The sequence below is a fragment of the Vulpes vulpes genome, chromosome 1, assembly GCF_048418805.1.
Source record: "Vulpes vulpes isolate BD-2025 chromosome 1, VulVul3, whole genome shotgun sequence".
Classification (NCBI taxonomy): Eukaryota; Metazoa; Chordata; class Mammalia; order Carnivora; family Canidae; genus Vulpes; species Vulpes vulpes.
In genome coordinates, this window is record NC_132780.1 from 102908540 (window position 1) to 102924621 (window position 16082).

Sequence of the window (16082 nt, forward strand, 5' to 3'; positions counted from 1 at the left end):
TTTCTAAAAAATGTTATTTCTACTAGTTCAGCCAAGGTGTCCAGCTGTTCCAATTGCTAGGTACAGAAGCTTCCTGATAAGCGCACTCTTTCACTATGCGGTGCTTTCCACAACCATTCTCAGAGGCCTAAGAATGCCCTGGGTCAACTAAAATGAAGAATTGTTTGGGAAGATGTTGGGAGAAAGTGTTGGGGTCTATGCAGGTAACCCTTCTTTTGGCGATCAAGGAGCCATGGGCATGGGGCAATAAGACATCAGACAGCAGTAGGAAAGACATTTCCCATTGCTCTGGTGTATCTGCCTCCATGGTGACCTCATGGCATTTGCAACTGGTGCTATTTGCTCAAGAGAGGCAGAGCTGCTTTCACTCACGTCGTTGTGGCGAGGTCACCTCACCCGGTGAGCTCCAGTGCTTTCTTGGAAAACACACATCTAAGACTTTTTAACTTAAGTCCATATCCACATCTTTTGAAACTTAGGAGTCAAGAATCTAGTTCCCTTCATTCTCTGCTTCTACCTACAGTAACATTTCCTTCTATGTCTGGTTAGCTAGGACCAGGACCTGCTTCTAGAAATGATGAGGCTGGAATGAAAGCAAAGGGAGACAAAGGTACATTTGAAGTAGGTGCTTAGGCTGAGATTCTGGGGGGTTACAAATGGAAATGTGGGAGGGTTTTGGGGGAGTGAGGGCCGGAAGGGTAAAGACTGGTGGGACACCCCCAGCGCGGGGTTGATAAGAAGTTCATGGGAGAACTTTGGGAACAAAATGATGAAGTACTCGAAGTCAGAACACAGGGAAGCAGACACATTTGGGGGCAAGGGAAACACGAAGTTTTAGGGCCTTTGTGTCAAAGGAGCATGAGAAGGAGAAGTCATCAGGGAAGAAAGCTGGCCTCTCTGCTCAGAGAGCACAAGTGCTGAGCACCAGAGCCTGGAGGGTTTTTTTGTTTTGTTTTGTTTTTTATCGGTGTTTAATTTGCCAACATATAGAGTAACACCCAGTGCTCATCCCATCAAGTGCCCCCCTCAGTGCCGGTCACCCAGTCATCCCCACCCCCCGCCTACCTCCCCTTCCACCACCCCTAGTTCGTTTCCCAGAGTTAGGAGTCTCTCATGTTCTGTCTCCCTTTCTGATATTTCCCACTCATTTTTTCTCCTTTCCCCTTTATTCCCTTTCACTATTTTTTATATCAGGTCACTGGTTGCCTTTGAGACAGAGCTTCAGAAAACCGGATGAGGTGACTGCTCGATTGAAAGAATATACGCAACGGTAGTAACTCAGGGTGCGCAATTATGAGAGCAATCTTTTATTTGAAGTGGAAAATTGGAGCATGTTTTATGTTTGTTTTTTGCCCAAAGGAGTGATGCAACAGGGAGAAACTAAAAATGCAAAATATGCACCAATAGGCCGAACCAAGCTTTGTTTTCTCTGCTTCTTTTCCTAAATTGAACCATTCAGCCCCCATTCAGATGGCCCAAAGATCACGGGGCAGGGGAACGAGGACTGGGCCAAAGGATGAAACGTTCTTGATCCTGGCATAGGTAACTTCAAGGGACCTGGCCGCCTTGCTCCAAACATTTGCCCTCAACCCTTCCTCTCCCTCTAACCAGCACCCAGGCAGCCTTCATGCTCTAGCCTCAACTATAATTGAAGGGTTATGAGAACTCTGTAGGGTAACTACTCTTGGTCAAACTAAGTCCTGGATCATTTTTTTTTCTCTCTCTCTGTAGACATTTATTTAGCCCTTTCATGGGCTAGGTTCAAAAGAGCCCCATAAAGTGGATGGAAACACTCTTACTGCCCTTCGGTGATGGATCAGGAAACTGAAGCTTAGATTCAGGCATAGACCAAGTGTGGATCTTGTTTCTCATGCCCTCTTAACATGACTCCACTGTTCATCTGACCCAGAGTCGTTTTCCACCAAAACAATAAAACCCAGTATTTTCTAGACATCTATACCTGACTAGGAAATTCAAGGGACACAAAGAGGTTACCACCCTCCTCCTATCCTCCCAGAAATAAATATTCCATTTGAACCACCAGATTATCTCTTCCAATGAAATACTATACAGGCAGTCCCCACTTTGCATGGGACTTCGAGACCATAAAAATCACAGTGCAAGGGGCACCTGGATGGCTCAGTTGATTAAGTGTCCCACTCTTGATTTGGGCTCAGGTTGTGAGATGGAACCCCATGTCGGGCTCTGCACTGAGTGTGGAGTCTGCTTGAGATTCCCTCTTTCCCTCTCCTTCTGCCCCTTCCCCCTTTAAGAAACAAAAAACAAACAAACAAAAAAAAAACACCATGCAAGCAGAAGCCAAACAAGTCAATCTTAATAATCAATGTGAAAAAAATTATGATTGTTCTTTGATCTTTAAAATGTTTTGTCAAGGGCAGCCCAGGTGGCTTAGCAGTTTATTGCCACCTTCAGCCCAGGGCATGATCCTGGAGACCTGGGATCGTGTCCCACATCAGGCTCCCCACATGGAGCCTGCTTCTCCCTCTGCCTGTGTCTCTGCCTCTCTCTCTCTCTCTCTGTCTCTCATGAATAAATAAATAAAATTTAAAGAAATAAATAAATAAAACGTTTTGTCAAAACATTAAAAACTTAGTTACCATAGGTTATAAATGAAAAAAATGTCAAAACTAATATTTGTGGTGTGTACCACAATTTAAAGGCCTAGAAACATTCAGAATAAAAGTGTCTTATTTCTCTGTACTTACCAAGAATAGTTTGAAAAGTGCTGGCCTTCCCTTCCTAATCTGTGACCTCTGACAAGCAGTGAGCATCTTTTCTATACCTGGGTGAACTGTCATGCTCTTTCTAAGTTTAAATTATCTTCCAGCATTTTATTCTTTCTGCTGTCAATGTTGTGGAATATCCCAAGATTTGCTGTAAGTTTTTATTTATTTATTTAAGTGACTTCTACACCCAACGTGGGGCTTGAACGCATGACTTTGAGATCAAGAGTCACATGCTCCTCTGACTGAGCCAGCCCAGCGCCCACCACCGCCAAGAGTTCCTTTGATGTCAAGTTGTTGTTGTTTTACCAGCATCACTTCTGGTTCATCATAACCACTTTATTCATTCATATTAATAAGTTTGCCTTCACCAGGTTCCTGTGATGCTTGATTTTATATCTTTACTTGGCTGTGCCATGTTGGTCAAATCTGAAACTACAGCATCAGCTTTTCCCTGGGTTTCCAGCCCGCTGGCTCATTCTGCAGATTTTGGACTTGCCAGTCTCCATAATCATGTAGCCAATTCCTTAAAATAAATCTCTCTTCTCTCTCTTTTCTCTCTCTCTCTCTCTTTCTCTCTCTTGGCTCTGTTTCTCTGGAGAACCCTGCAGTTCCTGCAGCTAAGTATCTGTCTCAAAATGTGGCAGTAATGACATTTCCATGGTCAGCTATTTCTTCTATAACTTCATGTATATTCAACTAGATTTTCACTTCCAGTGTTAAACCATCTTTTGTTTGTTTACTACGCTTCCATCTCTGTTGGCCAATTACACCCTTTGCTTCCTGCGCATAGACTGAACAACAGATATGCAGGGACCAATCACCGACAGACTTTGAGAGAAATAACGTGATTGCTCAGTGAACCTCATGTGCACCTGTTATTTATGCTGTTAGCTGTGAACTGAAGAGCTAGCACAGAGTTTGGACTTGCAGTTACCCACCTTATATAATGTGGCAACTGAAATTTGGACTGCGTTGTCAGGGGAGCGGGTGATATTTAACTAAGCCATGGTGACTAGCTGTAATTTGTGCATATTGAAAGCATGCAGTGCAAAGACAGCCTGTATTTACTTTTAAACCATTTGTCTAGATGGATCATTTAGAAGCATCCACCATGAGGGACCATAAGGCAAAGGAAGCAAGGTTCTCAGGTTCTCGCATCTCTGTAAAAATGCTATCATTTTATTAACTGGCATTCTTGAAATACCTGATTTACTTTCTTGACTGTTTTTGTGACTAACTGGCTACTTATTGAATCACATAAGAAATGTTCAAATAGAGGCAGTGGTGTGTGGTAAAGACAGTTACTAAGGATCCACTTTCCCTGTTGTCCTTTGATGATGGTACGTCAGGGTCGGTGGGGCACGTCGCTGCCTCACTGAGGACTACAATCCTCTCTTAAAGCTTATGATCAATTCTGGCCAGTGGGTTGGGAGTAAAGCTGCTGTCTGCCGTGGCCGGGCTTGCCCTTGGAAGGAAGGGCTGTGCTCTCCCCTGGCCTCTTCTCCACGGGCTGCGATACAGATGCGAGAGCAGCAAGTGGAGCACCCACTTTGAACTCAGAAATGGGATCTGTGTGTTGAGTGTGAGTGCCAGAGCTTCACTATATGGACCACCATCTCTGGACAGTAACATCAGAGAGAATGAAAAGTCAATCTTGTTTTAACCTTTATGTGTTAGGGTCTTTTTGTTACAGACGTTTAACTCTAACCTAAAATATACATAGATGGCTCCCTGTTTGGGAATAAGCAATAGCCTAACAGTGATATAGGGGATTTTTACACATCACATTACAGAGTGAATGGATTCTCCTCCCTTCCAACTTTAAAGAGGATAAGAGAAAAGCGTAAGGGCCTTAGTGTATCGTCTTCGGACATAATAAACTGAGTAGGACCTACAGAGGACAACTGATGACGTAGTGAAGCCACCACAAATAGGACGGGTAAAATCTGCCCCTTGCAGAGAGTGAATTTGGTGTTTTCCTTTTAGTACCTTCTGTGCACTAAGGATATGAGCCTCCGTTCCTCACCTACAGACTTGTTGGATTGGAGCCTTTCAATATTTAAATTGAATTCCCAGGAGCTGTTAAGGTTTGATGAGATAGACGGTTATCCAGCAATATTTCTATAATACTTTTGTGACCAAATTATCAATTTGATTGATAGAGACATTGACGTGGAAACAATTTATCCTAATACAATCCTTAAAATGTGTACATCATGAAATTTGGCTATTTTGTACAAAAGGATAAAATGTGTAATGCTCCTGTGGATACACTAGAGGACACTCATCTACTATGTTCTGTTTGAACAAAATTGACTACCGTTTTTCAAACCAGTGCGTAAAAGAATCACCTTGGAATCTTGTTTAAAATATGTACCTTTGGGCTGTGGAGGGGCCGTGAATCTGCATTTTTAGTGAGAGACTACCTGGGAGCATGGTAAAGAGGGTGGCTTGTGGAACGTGGCTGCTGGATTTGAAACCTGCCTTTGCTGCTTGTGAACGCGAATGATTATTTACCCTATAGGCTGTTTCTCATCCAGCAGATGAAGTTGTAAATAGCACTTACCTCAAAAGAGGAAAAGAAAAGAGAAAGAAAAAGAGAGAGAGACAGAGAGAGAAAGAAAGAAGAAAGAAAGAAAGAAAGAAAGAAAGAAAGAAGAAAGAAAGAAGAAAGAAAGAAAGAAAGAAAGAAAGAAAGAAAGAAAGAAGAAAGAAAGAAGAAAGAAAGAAAGAAAGAAAGAAAGAAAGAAAGAAAGAAAGAAAGAAGAAGAAAGAAAGAAAGAAAGAAGGAAGAGCGAGCACTTTCCTTTTAGGATTGTTTTAATGAATGATTAAATTAGTTAACTTAGAACATACAACCTAATGCCTGGCAATAAATATTCACTCTGTTATTACAAGCATTATTTTTAATAAAGACATTCATTGATTTTGTTGTGGGAAGATTTGAGAAATACATGACTATGCTTTAAAGAAAAAAAAAAAAAGAAAAGAAAAATAGCCCTTCTCCTGATACTCTGCAGCTGGGGTGAGACTTCAGGTCCTGACTCTCAGCTGGGTGATACGGGAAGGCAGGAACCAAAGGTGCAGGATGAATGGAGCAAAATAAGGCTGGTCCTTCCCTGTTCTGCTAAAGAACTTGTACTTTATTCAGAGGTCGGTGGCAATCCTTTGAAGGAGGCAGAAGGTGACGCGATTGGATTTACATTTGGGATCATTGGCTCAGCAGCAGCGTGGGGGGTGGAATGTGAGGGGGAGGCTGGAGGCCGCTGGGTGGGAGGGCTCAGGCAGTCCAGCTCTGCTCCCCTTGACCCTAAGGAAGAGTCTCCAGAAAATATTGGGATTGTTCACGTTAAACCTTATACATAAATCCTTTCTGTTTGTAACAGAGCCAAGTTTGTAATAAACCACTCTCCCTCCACGCCACCCTAGGAGTTGCATGCACTGCCGAGGATATACGGCACCCAGTAGGCAGGCACCCCAAGTTTCAAGGCAGCAGACCCTGCAAACGGGACTCAGGGGAGCTGTGCAGGCACCGAGGAAAAACTGGCCTGCTCTCCCCACAGCACCGGCAGCCGAGAAGGGGGTACCTCTGCATCCACGAGCTGAGCCTGTGGATGATGGGGTGGATTGCCAGGAACATGGCAACGTTGCAGGGTCTGACCTAAGAGAAATAAACTTCTGGTTTATCAGGTCCCCTGCCAGGGTCGGTGGAGCTGCCAGGGGAGCAGGGGGTGCCGATGGGAGAACTGGGGGCTCAGGCTCCCTCTTGACTCTGCCTGGAATTCACCACCGCTGTTCTGCTACTGTCGAATTAGGAGGGTCAACACTGGGGGTGGGGGGGCGGGGAGGACTAGCTACTGGACTCTTTAATACCTGAGGAGTGACTGGGTGATTTCATGAGAAAGGAATTTATCCCTGGGGGCTCCTCTGCAAGGTCCCTTCCTGCCTGTGCACTCAGCCAAGCTTTCTATCTGGTCTCGAAGAAACGTATCTGATTCTAAGTCTGAAAACACGCAAAATGTTAGGTAGATAAAACAGCTCTTGCTTCTGTTAGGCTCGTTCAGATTGCAGACTCATGGGGTATTATCTTAGACTGTTTAGAGATAGAACCAAATCCAATGGCTTTCAAATTTGTGTCAGTATCAGATCCCTTGAAATGGAATGTCCAACTGCTAGGTGGACAGAAAGCAGAGCTGCTTCTATCGAAGGAGGTTTCTGGTTGGCAGTGCCTCTCCTGGTTGTCATACTGCCCACGCTCTATCATGTGACTTGATTCTTTGAACCTCTAGGACCTAGAGAAGCAAAGATATGTATGATTAAACCAATTCTTCCATTTGGTGGAGGGCAAAAATGAGTCCCAGAGAGGTAGGTATTATTTGAGTAGGGTGCAAAGGCAATGAGGGTGGGGGGAATGCACAGAAAGAAAGCTGAAGGTACTGTACACATTCGTGGTAGAAAATAAAGTTTGAGGGCCCCCTGGGGGGCTCAGTGGTGGAGCATCTGCCTTGGGCTCAGGTTGTGATCCCAGGGTCCTGGGATCGAGTCCCGCATCAAGCTCTCTCTGCCTGTGTCTCTGCCTCTCTCTGTGTGTCTCTCATGAATAAGTAAATAAAATCTTTAAAAAAAAGAAAAAGAAAATAGAGTTTGGTAAGGATTTTCTTAATGGTTTCTTTAGCGTTGGGTCAGTGGGTCAAGAAGAAAGACAAATTGAAATGTGTGAGGAGTGAGAAGGTTTAACTCAGATCTGGAGAAGGATTTCCAACAGGAAGGGATCAAACTTTGGAACTTTGATGGCTCCTGCCTGGAATGTGTTTGGTGGAGCAAAGCTGATTATCTGTCTAGAGAGAATCAAAGCAAGCTTTGAATTATAGTCCTGCCTTCAAGTGGAGACCTTCAGCCCTCCCAGCCATTAGTCATCATCATCCTTGGCATTATCAATCACCCATTAAAGGTCTTTACCAGTCAGACATAGAGGTGTATTTCCCACCGGACACCGTGAAGGTCAGTAGTTTAGACAGAAAACAACAGGGCTATTTCCTGATAATTCATGGGGGAAGCATTACCCAGTTCCCACCTGTCGAGACTGCTTTTAGGCAACGGGCTTGAGCAATGGAAACCAGAGCAAGGCAGGAAGGCCCACAAGGACCATCAGTGGAAAACAAATAGGGCTCAATAAGCGACCCCCCCTCAAAGTCGTCACAGACCCCAATTATATCCAGGCGCAGTTCTGAAGATTACAGAAAGTTCCAAACATCCCATACTGCCTCACTCCACCCTGTAACTGGGACCCCTCAGCTTGTGGCAGACAGGCTCTCCTTCCCTGTCCTGCCCGCCACTCCCCTGCAGTGACCATCACTAGTGTTTGGGTCTGTGATGAATTCCTTCACCACCTGGCCACAGGCCCCCACCCAACTGGGATGCCCCACATTTGGTGGCCCCCTCTAAGCGGTACACCCCACACAACACTTCTTTTCTATGTTTAAAATCAAACTCAAAATTTACCTGGTCCAGAAAATGTGTACCCACCTGATTCAGTTCATCATACTTCTATTCTTAATTTATCTCACTGAACCTCTGTTCTTCACCTGAAAAGTACAGATAACAGGAAAGATTTCTCAGTGTTTTTATATGAATAAAAGAAAATAAGATGTGTTAGCTGTTTACAACAGTGCCTGATAGGAATTATTTCAAAATGATGGCTAGTTTCTTCTCTGACATGGGTCTCTGATAGACCAAATTAATAAAATTTGAAAGAGGTTAAATTTTTCTATATCTTTACATCTTTTTTTTTTTTTTTTTTTTAGAATCCACTCTAATTCCAGGCTCTCTTATCTTTTATTTCCTCCCCATCTCTGCTGCCCTTCTTTTTATTCTGGAATAACTGTGATGACCTTTCATTAATGTGGAAGTTAAAACTGATTTGTTAAGAATCAACGTGGAAAATGAATCAGACACCAATACCCAGGACTATAGTTTGCCTTTAGTTATAAAATTTTTAGAATTCTTTGCCTTAGAAATTCACAGGAGCGGTGTTTGTTTCTCATGACTTTTGCACCTCTAGCTGGTTAAAGAACATCTTTTATCTGTAGATAATAAATTCTATGGCATTGCCCAAGGGTAAGTATCACTGCAGATCAGCATTTGTTCAATCCAGGCCAGCCTAAAAAAATTAAGTGGATGGGCTTAACAACTGATTGAAGAGTTTAGAAAAAACTGTATTAACTTGAAGACATGTCAATAGAAATTATTCATTGATAATTCAAATTCAACAGAAACTGAACAAGGGAGAAGAAAAAATGACTGGATGGATGAACAGCTTCAGCGAGTCTCAATTTGTGAGATAATATCAAGAAGTCTATATATATAAAAAAAAAGATGTCTATTTATCTTTACAGTCAAAGGGAGAGAAGGGGAGGAGGAAGAAGAGAGGAAATGGGCAGAAAAAATACTTGAGGAAATAATGGCCCAAATTCCCCAAATTTGTTGAAAAATATCAGTTCACAAATATAGGAAGCTCAGCAAACATTATGTAGTATAAAAACAAAGAAAACATACTTTGGAATGTTGTAGTCAAACTAATGAGCACCAGCTAAAAAGAAGATCTCCAAAGACACCAAAGACAAAAGGCATATTTCATACAAAAAGAAAAATGTATGAAAAATGGTTGACTTCTAACGGAGACCCTAAGACAATGAAATTACATTCTATAGTTTCAAAAGAAAAAGAATTTATCAACCCGGAAGACCATATCCAATGAAAATCTTCCTTAAAAATGAGGGTAAATTAAAAACATTTTCAGATAAGTAAAATGCCAAAAGAATCATCACTATTAGACCAGCAAAGACTATTTTTACTTCTTAATTTAAAAAAAGAAACTAACTGCTTAAAGCAAAAATAACAAACTATCAGTTTTTAACATGTGTTTATAAAACACATGACAACAATAACACAAAGGATGAGGGAGGAAGTACATGGGATTCTGCTGTTGTAATGTTCTTAACTTCACGGGAAGTGTCCCAATATTAACTCCTAGTAGATTGTGACAATTTAAGGATGAATAATGTGATCACTAAATACCAGTTTAACAAAAACACAAAGAGGAGGAACAGAGAAACAAAACCAGGTGAAAAAATAGAAAACAAACTGCAAGATGCATTTACTTGTTCACCTTGAATAGAAGAAAAATGCTCCTCTTTGTGAACACCCTAATCATTCTCACAGAATTTTTTCACATTATACGTTGCACCACAGTTATTTGTTTATAATTTTTTCTATCTTATTAGACAACAAGCTCTCTGAGGATGAGAACCATGGCCAAATGGAAGAAGAGATGAAAACCATGCAGACCTTTAAGTTCACTAAAGATTCAGTTTTAAGTGTCTTTCATGTGACTAGCTTGCTTCCGCGTGAATTAAAAAAAAAAAAAAAAAAAAGAATAGCAAAGGGTAGGTTTAAGCAATCTTTACACATACTTGTCATATTTTCAAAGAAACTTTTTGCCCCACTGGCCACTTGGCTTAATCATTTCTACGTGGTGCCAAGTGAACAAGAGGTCAAAAACTACCTCTAACCCAGATGGTGAAGAGGTTTCTTGTTGATTAAGGCCAACTCCAACTAACTGGTTGTGTGGCCACAGCACAGTCAGCAGTGAAGAATGTCACAGTTGCCTAAGCAGCCATGGGTACAAGTGGGAGAAGTAACAGCACACCTGATACGTAGCACGATCCTGATTTAGAGTGTCATAATGCTCATCTTTACTGTGACTGCAGTCCCTGGGCTTTCCAGAACTATCTCATAAATACACTGTAAATTATCAGATAATGTGTTCAAATTTGAGGTTCAGAGTATGTGATCATCATATTTATGACAATATTTTTCACATGAATGAACATGGAGTTTCCCAAAACATTCTCTAAAAGCTCATCAATTCTAATTCTTCCCACTGCTCTTCTGCAAATAATAAGATGCACTTTGCTAACTTTGGTCTGAGTAAATGAACTCACTTCATTATTACTCTTCTTGTTACAAAGGCTTCCTGGAGTAGTAGTTTGCAAACAAACACTTTGGGAAAAAAAGTGTTTTTATAGGTGAGCCTTGATGATCTAGGTAGAGGTATACTGAATGCAGTTTCAGGATTTATTGGTGTACATTCTCTTTTAGTTTCTTAATTTCCACATCTTATATGAAAAGACAAAAGAAGTGAATTTGCCATTACCTACATAAATTTTTTTGAAATGAATTCATTTTCCCTAAAGTTTACTAGGAGGAAAAGCTAACCCTAAAGTCATAACCAAATGTTTTACAGTACGAAAAAATCTGAGTACCAGGAAATGAGCATTTATTCAAATGCTCTTTTACTCAGTGTCTGGTCCCATTACATATTTTACAATCTACTACAGAAGCAGTCAGTAACTCTCAGCAGACTTCTGGTCAGAAAAGCATCACGGAGTCAAGTCATTTGGCTGACATTTCATAGGAAAAATTTACAGCAAATCTCTCTCCTTGAAATTTCATTTTTCTCCTGGGAGTCTATTCATGGGCATTTTCAAATGCTATTTGAAATCTTGTAAGCAAATGACTCAGTGTTAAAATCCAAAGTCATCCAAATCACCTTCCCTCCAAAGTATAAAATGGACAGCTGCAAATATGGAAAATAACTCATTTTCACCAACAGAAGAGATTATTGAATGCAGTCTGGATTTTAGCTTTTTCTTTTCTTTTTTAAGGTTTTATTTATTTTGGAGAGAAAACAGGTGGGGCAGAAGGAGAGTGAGAGACTCCTTAAGCAGACTCCCTTCTGAACATTGGGTTCCCATCCTATGACTTACAAGCAGTTCATGAGCTGAGCCAAAAATCAAGAGTCAGATGCTTAATCAAACAAACCACCCAGGCGCCTTGCTTTTTTTCCTTTTAACACCAAATTCTCATACTTTTTGAATGCCTATTGTATTTGGAGTCAATAGCACAAATAACTTGCTTGTGGTTTTTATATATGACTAATTTATTAAGATATAATTCACATACTATAAAATTCACTCATTTAAAAGGTAAATTTTTAGTATATTCACAGAGTTGTGCAATCATTGTAATAATCAATTTTGAATATTTTCATGATCCTAAAAAAGAAACTCTGTACCCATGACAGTAACTACTCATTCTCCTCAATCCCCTCTGACCTAGGCAACCATGAATCTAATTTCTATTTCCAAATATTTTCCTACTCTGACCATTTCATTTAAATGGAACTGCAAAATATGTGGTCCTTTGGAACTCACTTTTTTCACTCAGCATAATATTTTCCAGATTCACCCATGTTGTAGTATGTCTAGTACTTCACTGATTTTATTGCTGTATTCTGTTCTGTAGCTATACCACATTTTTATTCATTCATCACTTGATGGCTATTTGTGTTGTTCCCATTGTTGGGACATTATAAATAATGCTACTTTGGACATTCATGTACAAGTTTTTTATGGACATGAATTTTCATTTCTTAGTATATACCTAAGAGTAGAATTGCTGGGTCATATGGTAACCCTATATTTAACCTTTTGAGGAACTGCCAGTTCCTCAAAATCAGTTTTGGGAACTGATTTAAGAACTAGTAGCCTACAATAAGGACCACAGTAAGTTGAAAGACAGCTGCCATGGGATATGTTTCTTAAAATCCATAATGAATTTTCAACTTCTAGTAATGGCAGGTAGAATAATTTTGACCAATTGCTCCCAGAAAATCTAGATAAACTTTCTTCAAAAAAATCGAAACAATCAGAAAATCTAGACAAACTTTTTTTCCAAAAAATCTACTTGTAGATATTAGAGAGCTAACTAGGCAGTGAGGATCATTAGGGACAAGACTGAGGAAAGGAAGGAAAATAATAAAGGTAGAACAATACAGATGAGGCTGCCAGTTGGTCACTTTTCTCCTAAGAGTATATACCAACTATGGAAGAGATGAATAAAAAGTTGAGCAGAGTTTTGATACCTTCATCTGAAGGGAGTACAAAAACTGGATAATTGGGCTAATCAAGGAATGGTGGTGGGGAGGGGAAGGGCCCTAGTAAATACCACAAGGTTAAACCATGAGAGTATAGAAATTATATTTTTTGAGAGTATAGAGATTAAGATTTAGTTTAGTCATATATTTTAATCCTTGATACTATATCAAAGTGAACTTGTGTTGCCAGTAGTTCTAGACACTCCTCAGAGAAATGTAAATCCACTTAAGAAGAATTCAAAAGTCCCTTGAGTCCTCTGCAAGATTAAAGAAAAAAAAAATCTAGGCACATCAAAGCAAATTGACAAAAATGAAAGCAAAAAAATCTGAAAAAAGAACAAGAATTACTGAGATAATCTTCAAAAGAACAATAGTTCAACTGGAAGCTGATTTAGCAATATAAATAATGACATCCAAAGCACACTGGCATCATTTACAGAGTTCTGAAAAGCATACATTGCCAATCTAAAATTCTAGATCCAGCAAAATACCCTTCAAGTATGAAAGATAATGTATTAGTTTCTATTGCTATATAACAAATTACCACAAATTTAAAGGCTTAAAACTCCATCATTTATCATATCCCAGTTTCTATAGGTCAGAAATCTGGGTGTACCTTAACTAATAGGACATTAAGTGGAATAATAACAATGAAATCAGTACAAAAGAATGTAGAAAAGAGAGAAAAAAACAGTTACGACAAATAAAAAATGAATACTTACGTAGTAGATTTAAACTCAAATATATTGGTATGCACGTCAAATGCCCCAAAGAAAAAAATAATTTTCAAATTAGATTTTTTTTTTAGGCTCCACACCGAATGTGGGACTTGAACTCATGACCCCAAGGTCAAGGGTCACATGCCCTACCAACTGAGCCAAGCAGCCGACCCTCAGACTTGATTTTAAAAATAAAACACAACTATAGGCTGCTAATAGTTTGTAGACCTTAACTATAAACATATAAAAAAATTAAAAGATGGATAAAATCATAACATATAAATCCTTATGGAGCTAAATTGTTATCAGACAAAATGATTTTGAGGCAAAATCATTACTAAAGTTAAAAATAAATACTTTTAATGATGAAACAGTCAATTTACTACAAAAATATAGCTGTATGCACTTATATCATCACATTTTATAAAGCTGAAAATAGACTCTCAAGGAAAACTAATGTATCTATAGAGAGAGAGCTGTATACCTCTCCTGGTTACTGACAGAACAAACATAAAACTTAGTAAAGTTAAAGAATATTTAAACAATATGACTAATAAACATGATTTAATTCACACATACAAAACATGGAATTTAACAACAGAAAAGCAAGTGAACAGTTATTATTTACAAAAGTTGGTCTTATCCTGGGCCAAAAAGCAAGTCTCCACAAACTTTCAAATGACTGGCATCACACAGAAAATGCAGCCCACATGCAATTGAGCTGGAGAATAACAACAAGCAATGACTATAAAGTCATCATGGATTTGAAAGGTATGTAATCCACTTTTTAATATTTTTTAAATGTCATTTATTTATTTATTTTAGAGAGGAGAGGGGTTGGAGGGAAGAGAAGAGGGAGAAGATGAGGGAGAGAATATCTAGCAGATGCCCTGCTTAGCATGGAGCCCAAAGCAGGGCTCTATCTCATGACCCTGAGATCATGAACTGAGCCTAAACCAAGAGTCCAATGCTCAACTGACAGAGTCACTCAGGCACCCTGGTATGTAATTCATTTTTAAATAATCCATAGGCCGAGGATTAAAAACAATAGCAGTCTGGAATAGTTTGAACAGAAAGAACATGAAAATATGCTATATCCAAATCTATGGGATATACTTGAAGGGGTCCTTAGAGTGGGCTTTAATAGCCTCGGATGCAAATATAAGAAAAGAACCAGGCTGAAAATGAATGATCTAAGCATTCTTGTCTACAAGTGGAGGAAAAAAAGCAACTTAATCCTAAAGAAAGCAAAAGGAAGGAAATCATAATGAGCACAGAAAATGATGAAATAGGGTCAGCTGAGTGGTTCAGTCAGTTAAGTGGCTGCCTTGAGCTCAGGTCATGATCCCAGGGTCTTGGGACCAAGCCCTGTATCAGGCTCCCGGCTTCTCCCATTGCCCCTCCTTCTGCTTGTGCTCTCTCTTGCCGCTCTCTTTCTCTCAAATAAATAAATATCTTTAAAAAGAAAAGAAAATATGAAATAGAAAAAAACAAAATTCAACTGAAAAGATTTACAGGAACAAAATTGTTTCTTTGAAAAAAAAAAAAAAAAAACAAGTAACCCCTAGTGAGACTGATAAAGAAAAAATAGGGGCAGCCTGGGTGGCTCAGTGGTTTAGTGCTGCCTTCAGGCCAGGGTGTGATCCTGGAGACCCGGGATCAGGCTTCCTGCAAGGAGCCTACTTCTCCCTCTGCCTGTGTCTCTGCCTCTCTCTCTCTCTCTCTCTGTCTCATGAATAAATAAATAAAATTTTAAAAAGAAAAGAAAAAATAGAAAACACAAAGAGATCATAAAAGGAATTAAAAACAGACAATAAAGATAGGGTTCTATAAAATTCTGAACACTTTTACGCCAATGGTTTGAACATTTATATGGAATTGACAACATCAAAATCAATACAATTTTCCAAATAAAACAAAAGAATTAAAAATAGGAATAAATCTCTTTAATTGCTTGATCCAAAATTTAAAACCTTTCCACAAAATATTCCAGGCCCAGTAGACTTCAGCAGTGAATATTACCAAGTACTTAAGAAGTAACACTGATCTCACGTTTTTTTCAAAAATGTGGAAAATTTTTCAAAAAGTGGAAATATTTCCTGACTCATTCTATGAGGCAGCAAAACCCTGATACCAAAACCCTGCAAGGACATCATGAGAAAGGAAAATTTCAAGGTAACTGCACAAATCAACACAGAGGCCAAATTTCTGGGCAAAACATTAACAAAGTCCAAAAATACATAAAGAGGATAATTCATTGTTAGTGGCACCTGAGTGGCTCAGTTGATTGTCTGCCTTTGGCTCGGGTCATGATTCCAGGGTCCTAGGATTAAGTCCTGCATCAGGCTCCCTGCTCGGTGGGGAGTCTGCTTCTCCCTCTCCCTCTACTCCTCCCCCCCTTTTGTGGTCTCTCTCAAATAAATAAAATCTTTTTTAAAAAAAGGATAATCCATCCTGAACAAGTTACATTTAGCTGAGAATGTAAAATTCCTTTAAATTTAAATATTAAACAACATAATTCACTACAGTAACAGAATAAAGGAGAGAAACCATAAGATCATCTAAACAAGTGAAGACAAAAGCATTTAATAAACTTTAACACTTATTCCTGATTTAAAA